The sequence below is a fragment of the Dipodomys merriami genome, unplaced genomic scaffold (assembly GCF_024711535.1).
Source record: "Dipodomys merriami isolate MVZ:Mamm:240054 unplaced genomic scaffold, mDipMer1.0.p SCAF_3339, whole genome shotgun sequence".
In the NCBI taxonomy this organism is placed as follows: Eukaryota; Metazoa; Chordata; class Mammalia; order Rodentia; family Heteromyidae; genus Dipodomys; species Dipodomys merriami.
In genome coordinates, this window is record NW_027204870.1 from 9,167 (window position 1) to 19,661 (window position 10,495).

Consider the following 10,495-nt stretch of genomic DNA (forward strand, 5'->3'; position numbering starts at 1 on the left):
AGCTATGGTAAATAATGCTGCAATAAACATAGTTGTGCTGGTAGCTTTAGTGTGGTCTTGTTTGTAAACATTTGGGTAAATGCCCAAAAGTGGGATTGCAAAGAGAAGCTTCTCTGAAGAAGAAACAAGGATGGCCAATAGACACATGAAGAAATGTTCAACATCCCTAGCCATAAAAGAAATGCAAATCAAAACAACATTGAGATATCACCTCACTCCAGTTAGAACAGCAAAAATCAAGAACTCTAACAACAACAGATGCTGGAGGGGATGTGGACAGAAAGGAACCTTACTTCATTGTTGGTGGGAATGTAAACTTGTTCAACCACTTTGGAAAGCAGTATGGAGGTTCCTCAGAAGACTTCACATAGATCTCCCCTATGATCCAGCAATCCCACTTTTGTGCATTATTTCTTAAGTGTACATAAGTTAACAGTAGGAGAATCAATAGGAATAATAGGAGAAAAAAGTTCTGTGTTTAAGTATATTGGTTCAATATACTACAGAAAACTCTGCAAATAAAACAACTATGAAACAATAAAGTCAATGCAAATATGTAGATCTATGGGAGTGACATAGAGAAAGCATTAATACTAAGTGGAACATGAAGGATGAGGCCACTCTCTTTCATCTTCTAGCTCTAAATCATGGTTGCTAATCACACAAATTTGTAAAACGTAGAATGGAAGAATAGTTCTTGTTCCAAAGCAAGTTAGATATAAGAGCATGTACTTAACGGGAAAGAAAAAGTCCACGTTGAGAGTGAGGGAATTATACTAGCAATGAACTAGTGGCTAAGATCTCATTTCTCTTTCTTTCTTTCATTCATTCTTTCTCTTTTCTTTCTTTCATTCTTTCTTTCTTTCTTTCTTTCTTTCTTTCTTTCTTTCTTTCTTTCTTTCTTTCTTTCTTTCTTTCTTTCCTTTTTCCTTTCTTTTTTTTTTTGATGGTCGTGGCAGGGCTTGAACTGTGGGCATGGGCAATGTCTCTCCGCTCTTCAGCTCAAGGCTAGTGCTCTACCATTTGAGCCACAGCGCTACTTCCAGTTTTCTGGTGGTTAATTGGAGATAAATGCCTCAGAACATTTCTTTCCTACTCATGCTAGATTTGAATTGCAATCCTCAGATCTCAGCCTCCTGAGTAGCTAGAATTATAGGCGTGAGCTCAAGTGATAGAATACTAGTCATGAGCAAGATTGCTGAATAAGGTTGCTGAGGCTTTTGCATATATACATACAAACATACACATACACACAGAGTAACTTATATATGCAAACAAACATAAACAAATGAAATAACTCTCGGAATGTGTAGAAAAGTTTAAAAAACAATATAAAATATATCCTGAGTAAAACTAGATCATGTGATAATTTTTAATATTAGAAAGTCCTCAAGTGAAATTTCTTCAAAAAGTTTGAGAATATTACATAGGTAGGAACCAGAGATAGTAAGAAAATCAAGTAATCATTACAAAATGGATTGGATCCATGGAAGAATGAATCAGAGACCCTGCATGTGCATCTGAAAGTGTTCATATCCTGTGTTAAATGTTAGCACATCTTTGAAAATAGTACATAAACAGTTTGAGCAGTCAGAGAAGTTCAGAATTGCTAGTATGTAGATTAAATAAACCAACAAACTATGACAGGGCAATGTGATACAAGCCTGGAATTCTAGCAGACTAAGACAAGAGATTAGAGAGTATAATTACATAGCGATACCTTCCCTGGGCCAGATAGTATAATTTTATCTCCATGAAACACCAAACAACAAGAAAGGGATACACAATTGGAAGTTTGGGCTAATTTGTGTCATTATGTTTTGAGAAGTCGTTTCCTATTGAAATGCAAAACACTTATAATCCTCAGTTGTGTTTTTAATGCTCTCTTCATTACAGAACATTCCTAGATGCAAAATGGCTCCTGATTCCCAATGAAAACTTTGAAAAAGTAAGCATCCTTCTGTTGGATTCCAAAGAAATGATGAAGGATTACAAATGTTTAAGCTTGGAGAAATAGCAAAGTTCGTCTAATGTAGGACTTTGTAGACCTTGCTAAATTAGAATTTAGATTTAAAATAAATATTTTGTCTTTGTTTGTAATTTTGTATTCTATAAGATAATACAAAATTATTTTTAAGTAGAGGGTTTAATTGACAAATTCACAAATGATTCTGGCATTCTATTTGCTTAAAATATTCTTTTAAGCGAGGTATAATTAGAATTTAGTTAATAGATAATACATGTATAATATGATACTGTGAATAATCTAGACAGAGTTGGCAAGAAATGAATGAAATTAATTTGTTAATTTAGAAAAAGCAATTTTTTTGAGGCTTTGGTGTAACAAGGTATGAAGAGAGTAATTATGTGACGTCTTGGTTTGTGTCTCTATTTGTAATACAGGAAGAAATTTCCTTAATTATGTGCCTCTGTATTCAATGAGAAAAATGCCAGGGCTGTGGTTTGTTTTTATTTTGTTTTTGTTTTTTGTTTGCTCCTCAGTCCTGAACACTGGAGCTGGCCACTCTCTCTGAGCCGGTTTTTGCTCAAGGCTTGCGCCCTACCACTCAACCTCAGTGCCACTTGTGTCTGGCTTTTTCTGAGCAGTTTATTGGAGATAAGAATCTAAGGAGCTTTCCTCCCTGGGTGGGCTTTGAACCATAATCTTCTGATCTTAGCCTCCTGACTATCTATGATAGATAAAAATATAAATATAAATAATATTTGCAAGTGTTCTGATTTCAAGCATAACACTGGGGGGGAAATGTTTCAGAAAAGTTTAATGTAGTGTTCTTTTCACAATAGGAACGGCATCACATTAGCAGAAGTGTAGTATTTTTTTGCAATAGTGATAAGCTATTCATGATGTGAATTAAGGGAATATTGAGGTGCACCTTACAAGTTGGAAATTGTTGGGCTAGGATGAGTTTATGACATAAAAGCTTGGTATTGGTGGTCATAGAAATAATAGCTTATTCTTGAGGAATTAATTATAACACACAGTAGTTTTATCCTCTACAAGAACGTGGCTATATTTTCTGTTGATTTCTGAAACCCCCATTGAAACTGAAGCTATTGCAGAATTAAATAACATGCAAATAAGTACTGTTTTGAATGTCTCTCTATGTCTGTGTACCAGAGACATTCAAAAATTGAATGTCAAAATTCTGGTTCAGAATTTGAAAATGAGTAGTTAGTAATTGTAGTAATTTTGAAGAACACATATATTCTGTCCTCTTAACAATTATTCAGTTTTAAAAGTTAGGAGCTTCCAGAGAATTAAACTGTTTTCTGTTTTACTATGTGACAATACTAAAATTTTGTTTTTTTTTCAAAATAATGGCAAATATATTGTGAAAATATTGTATAGTTGGAAAACGTTCAAGTTGATGATCCTCTGATAAAGAAGGGGGTAATTAATTCAAATTAGATGCAAAATAGTGTTCATTTTTAAAAAAGGTAATACACCTAGAATAATATTTACTATAGCAATACAGTTAAATTATGTATTTTTTATTTAAACTTGATTGCTTTATTTTGTATTTTTTTAAGTTCACAAAAAGCTTTACAATATCTATTTTCCCTGTTGGTCATCAAGGCTTTATTGTAAGACAATAAAAGTTTTGTCACATCATTTGGGCATTAATAAAAAACAACAATCTACAAATAAGAGCATTTTGCAAAATATACTGTAGAACACATCTGAATATATCTATCCTAAAATTAGAATTTAAAAGGCATCAAAAAGCAAAAATCAAATAAGCTGTTAAACACTGACAAACATCAGAATGCTGCCAATGGAAAGCTATAACAGCTTTAAATGCTTGTGCCTGTACTGAAATATATGTTAGTAAACATTTAATAATTTCAATAAAGTGAATAACACCTCTGCCTATGGTAGTGTCTCAAATTTTACTTGTAAAAAATTCTTGATTAAAGGAACTGAATTCTGGGAACAGAATATTTAAGGGAAAAAAAAAACACCGAGAGGATAAAATAATATCAACATCAATGACGCCTTGATCTTTCTAAATTGAGCAACACATCATTATTTACACTGAAGAATAGCAGATAATATATGGAACTTTTATTGGGCTTATAGTTTATAAATGTTGAAAAGTTAAGAAGTTAGATTTCAAAGAGAGGAAAATTAAGGTGGTCTTAGAAAACTTAAATGGCCTTCATCAAAACTTGCAAAATGATACAACACATATTTTGAAGCACAAATCATAAGCTACATTAAAATTATTTATATTGCTATTTTGACATTCAATGTAAACTTTAGGTACTTTTAGATGAAGGCAACAATAAAGGGCATAGAAATATGCCAGAATTGAAGTGATAACATGGTAAAAAGAAAAAGAATGGGAGTATAATGCAATTGGGCAGTAATAACAAGCATGATTGTTAAAAGTGCCGTATTAACTAATGCTACAAAATTTTATTTTGGTTCAATGCACAGGACTGCTGAAAATGGCGAGGAAAAATGGAATATTCTAATGGTCCCTGTTAAATTCTTAACTAACTCATGATTTTGTTGGCTCACTCATGAAAGACTGGAACACACGCAGACTGCTTGCTAACTTACTAATTCTCCTTTGTTTCTTTCAAGAACATTTGGAAGGTTAAGACATTTAAAAATCAACAGAACAGGGGCTGGGAAGGTGGCTCAGTGGTATAGCGATTGCCTTGCATGCCAGAGGCCCTGGGTTTGATTCCCCAGCACCACATAAGCAAATAGAAAAAAGCCAGAAGTGGTGCTGTGGCTCAAGTGGTAGAGCACTAGCCTTGAGCTGAAGAGCTGAGGGACAGCATCCATGCCCAGAGTTCAGGCCCCACAACCGGCTCCCACCCCCCCAAAAAAAAAATTCAGCAGAACAAAACACTCATATTATAGAGACTAATAAAAAATAGTTTGAAAAATGGTTTAAACCAGTATGGGTCTATGGAAATGTTAAACACCAATCTCCTATATTTGCTGAGTTTTTTCTGTAGAAAGTTATTGCAGTAATTACATTTTTAAAATACTCATCTTCCACCTCAAATTGATTTCTTTTATTTTACTATATGATATTTAATATTTTTATCAACTACAGTACTCAAACATTCATGAATATTTTAAGAGAAAACACTGTTATATGTTTTGAGAAAAAATTGTTATGATTTAGAATTTTGAAAGTTGTTTTGTTGCTGAATGAGAACTGTTCTGAAAGCAAATATGCACTAAGTCAGCAAAAAAAATCACAACTCAAAATGGTAACAGTTTTCACATGGCGATCTCTGCTCCAAAAATGCAAAAGACTATCATTTTAAGTGGAATGATCTCTACCTATAAATTATACTCAAATGACTAAACAAATCAGCATATGTTATCAAAGACAGTAAAGTAGAGTAAGTACAAAGAGCTACTCTCCAGGATTGTTTTACCAAAGCTTATCAAATTAACCATCATTTGAGGGGAGAGATGGGGAGTTGCTGTGGGAATATGGACTAAGTGAATTTATGTTTAGAAAAAAATTATAGCTAAAGTATCTTTCCAAGACTATTTTAGACCTTTGACTGAATTGGAAATATGGCCAAATAAAATATTGCTCTTCATCACAAAAGTCCCGTACATTAAAAAATTACACAGTTCCACAGGTGGATGAGGGAGTGTGGTTATATCTAGAAAGATTACTTTTAATGTTTATTATACCTAGACACTTATTCTTCTAAAAATGCTCTCCAAAATCTTGAGCAGAATTATCATACTCTGCAATTTAATGCTTCAATTGTTCAACACAACGCTCACCTATTTCATGTAAATTTTGCCTCAGTGCAAACTGTATTGACTGTTCTAATGAAGGATCTTTTTCAATCAGCATTTTCACAACCATCCCGAAAGTTTTGCAGTTTTGCCGATAAACCTTTGATGAAGGAACTGTTGAAGAGCTTGAAGGTGAAGTGTCTCATGATGTTTTCAAAGACTGAGTAGAGGGCTGGGGAGGTAGCTCAGTGGCAGAGCACTTGCCTTGCATGCATGAGGCCCTATGTTCGATTCCTCAGCACCATACAAGCAAAAAGAAAAAAGCTGGAAGTGGTGCTGTGGCTCAAGTGGTAGAGTGCTAGCCTTGAGCTGAAGAGCTGGGGGTCAGCGCCCAGGCTCAGAGTTCAGGCACCACAACTATGCTGAGACTTGTGGAATGAATATGCTCTGCTCCGTCCTGGAGAGTAGCCCCTGCTGCTGAAACTGGAGCCAGATCTGTTGTGTGGAGAGTCCTTTCGACCTCCAGGTGACTCTGAAAAATGGATGCTCCCTTTTATGGGGAGAACGATCCCTTGAAAAATGGGAAAAGTAGAAACTTTTTCTTCTAAAACCATCTCTTCTGTTCCTCATGGTGGTTGGAGAGTAGACAAGAAAGAGTGAAATTTTATTTTATGTAGCTTATGTCCCCTCTTTTTTATTCTTTTCATTTTTTCTCTTTCTTTTTTGCATGCCTTAATTGCTGTTCTGCCCAGGTGCAGATATATAACCTTCATCGATTATTATATGCTATCCCCCATTGAGTACACACATAATCCAGAAATTTATTACTCTATTCACAAACTCTTAGGCTTAAATTCTTTAATAGCAGTATTATCTCTTTATACCTATATAATTTTCAAGTAACTAATTTTAAGGATTTTTATTTTTTAGTTTTTCATATTTCCTTTCTGTTCCTCCCCTCCTCTCATCCTATCCTTTTCTTCTCTCAATAACATTTCTTTATATTTACATAATTTTGAGTTTCACTTTTTAAATTTCAATTGTTCTTTTTCAATTTTTTTCTTTTTTTAATCTCTCTCCTAACATTCTGTCCAATCCTTTTCCCTCTCTGAAATTAGAACTTGATTAAATTCACTCCCCTTTTGCCTTTCCACATACAACTAAACTTATTTCTCCCACATATTTCCCTAAACGTAATAATTTCTGTTTTGCCAAATTCTTCTCTGCTGTTCAAAGCCTATTAATCATACTTGTTTGAATAGATTGTATCTGTTGAACTACATTTTATCTGCAGTCATTTTGACTGTGCAAATAAAGGACTCTGGTTGATGATTGCCTTAAAATACTATTCGAGCACACAATTTTACTTTCATACCAAATGGTCAGAACAAGACAGAAAAACACAAGAAAAATGGCAAATCCGGGTATCTCAACTCCCATTCATGATAATCAAGTGACAGAACAGTTAATGAATAATCCAGAGGAGAGTCCCCAAAAAGCTCTACAAACACTACTGCTAAACATGGTGAATGAAATGATTGAAAACTTGCAAGCGTCTCAGGATTAGCATGATAGGAAGAGAGAGGAGGCAAACCAAAGATCAACACAGAGATCTCGTGAGCATGAGGAACTACTCAAAGAGTGATACAAGAATTGAGTGAGCATGTTGAGAAGAGTCAATGAGAAATGAAGGAATTGTGTGAGCAGGCTGAGAATAGTCAAAAAGAAGGACAGGAATTATGTGAACGTGAGGAAGCTAATCAAAGAGTTATACAGGAATTTTGAGAGGGGGATGAGAATACACAAAGATCAATAAAGGTATTCATGGAATCTATAAACAGACAGCTGAAAGAATTCAGGTAAATCACAAAGGGAATGCTGAATGGAGCCCAACAGAAGGAATGGGAGTTCAAGGAAACCATAACCAATCAACTAAGTGATTTTAGAATAAACACTGAGCACAAAATTAAGGAAGTAAAGAATTTCATACAAGATCGAAAACAAAGCTCCAACAAAGAATTTGAAGCCATCAATGCCAACCAATTAGAAGGAAAAGAAAGAAAAAAATTAGAAAGTCTTGACAGTAGGTTAGACCACGCAGAACATCGAATCTGAGGGAGTGAGGACAGCCAGGTTATTATAGAGAAAGAACATACAACTATCCAAGACAAATCCGAAAAATATGATACATCTATTCACCATTTGGGAGACACCATCTGACGGCCTAATCTGAGGATAATGGATGTGGAGGATAACATAGAGACATAACTTAATGGTCTAGCAAACTTGGTTAATAGGATCCTAGAAGAGAATTTCCCAAAGATGCAAAAAGATAGGCCTATTCAGATACAAGAAGCTTTTAGAACTCCAAATAGACTAGACAAGAATAGGATATCCCACCATGACATTATAATCCGTACGGGATCAGTTTAGACAAAGGAAAAATTCCTTAAAACTCTCAGGGAGTAAAAGTCAACCACTTATAAAGGGAAACCAATTAGAATCACCTCAGATGTCGCAGCAAGACAATTAAAGCAAGAAGAGCCTGCGATGATCGAGGCCATGCTCTAAAGACAACTATCAATCAAGAACAGTGTAACCAACGAAACTCTCCTTGATAACCGAAGGTGAAATAAAAACCTTCCATAGCAAAGAAAAACTGAAACAATATGTCTCCACCAAGCCAGCCCTATAAAAGATACTTGAAGATGCCTACACATAGAAAAATCAACAAGACCACAAGAAAGGCCAAGAAACTGCACCCAAACTGAGAATCCAACAACCATAGGAAGAATCCAGTCACTGAAGAACCCAAGAAGGTGGATTACATTGCAGGAACTCTCAAACACCTATCATTCCTAACTCTGGACTTAACTCTCCAATTAAGAGACATAGATTGTCTAGTTGGATTAAAAAGCAAGATCCTTCTATCTGCTGCCTTCAGAAGTCAGAACTGGTCCATAAAAAAACATATTTTGAAGGTGAAACAAAGTCTACCGGGCAAATGGCTCCGATAAACTGGTGGGAATTACAATCCTAATATCACATGAAATAGACTTCAAATTAAAATTAGCGAGAATAGATAAAAAAATGTCGCTACATACTAATTAAGGGATGGGTCCTTCAGGAGGATATTACAATTCTACATCTCTATTCACCAAACCACGGAGCACCCAAATTTATCTAATAAACACTACATTCCCTCAATTTTCACATAGATCCAAAGACATTAATTGTTGGGAACTTTATCACACTCCTATCCCCACTTCATAGATCAACTTGGCAAAAAACTCAACAGAGAAACCACAAATCTAAAAACCTAGATTTAACAGACATCTACCTAATATTTCACCCAGCAGCATCAGAATACACGTTTTTCTCAGCAGCACACAGAACATTTTCCAAAATAGACCACATTTTAGGTCCAAAGCAAACCTGTCCAAATTCAGAAATATTGAATTTATACCTTGCATTACTAAGAACACAAGGGAATAAATTTAGAACTCAACACCAAAAGCCACCAAAGAAAGTCCTGTAACATTTAGATGCTAAACAACACACTGTTGAATCACCAATGGGTCATGGAAGCGATTAGAAAGAAATTCCAGTGTTCATGATATTCAACAAAAATGAACATATAAAATTACCAGATCCTCTGGGACAAAGCAAAGGCAGTACTCAGAGGTAATTTTATAGCTCTGAGTTCCTTCAACAACAAATTGGAGAGAGCTGAAATAAAAAATTTAGATAGATCTGAACCTCCTTGAAATAGAGCAGCAAGATAAACCCCAATCCAGTAGACGGAAAGAAATAATCAAAATTAAATCAGAATTTAATGAATTAGAATCTAAAAAAAAATACAAGGAATCAACCCAACAAAGAGTTGATTCTTCGATAAAATTGACAAAATAGACTTTAGAAAAACTTAGAAAAAGAATAGAACACAGCAAAATAAATAATGTCAGAGATGAGAATGGAAATTTCACCACAGAAACTACCAAGATTCAGAACACTATAAGGGAATACTTCTCAAAACTTTATGCTAGTAAGGTTGAGAACTTGGCAGAAATGGACCATTTCCTAGCAAATATTGACATGCTGAAACTAAACCAAGATCAGTTGAACCATCTTAAAAGGTGCATATAAAGCATTGAAATAGAAACAACAATAAGAGACCTCCCATCGAAGAAAAGCCTAGAATAAGATAAATTTACAGTGGAATTCTACGATACCTTCAAAGCAGAACTTACACCAATACTCCTTCAAATCTTCAATGAAATTCAAAGAGAATGTTCACTACCGAACTCATTCTATGAAGCCATCAATTCCCTCATCCCAAAACCAGGCAGAGACTCATCAACGAAAGAGAAGTATAGACCCATTTCTTTGATGAACATTGAAGCAAAAGTTCTCAACAAAATTTTGGCCAGTGGACTTCAACTATTCATCCAAATAATCATACATTATAATCAAACAGGATTCATTTCAGGGATGCAAATGAATTAATATAATTCATTACATCAACAAAAGCAATAATAAGAACCACATGGTTATCACAATAGATGCAGAAAAAGCATTTCCAATACTCGTTTACGATAAAGGTTCTGGAAAAATTAGGAATCCACAGAACCTGCCTCAATACAATAAAGGCTATATATGACAAACATACAGCCAGCATTATACTTAATGATGAAAAACTAAAGCCATTCCTCTTAACTCAGAAATCAGACAAGGATGTCCAGTCTCTTC

General features: G+C 34.7%; 1 pseudogene; it reads right to left on the bottom strand.

The window, feature by feature from the left end:
• Window positions 1–5,711: 5,711 nt before the first annotated feature.
• LOC138803109 (periphilin-1 pseudogene) lies at window positions 5,712–6,376 on the bottom strand (annotated as a pseudogene).
• Between the last annotated feature and the right edge of the window lie 4,119 nt (window positions 6,377–10,495).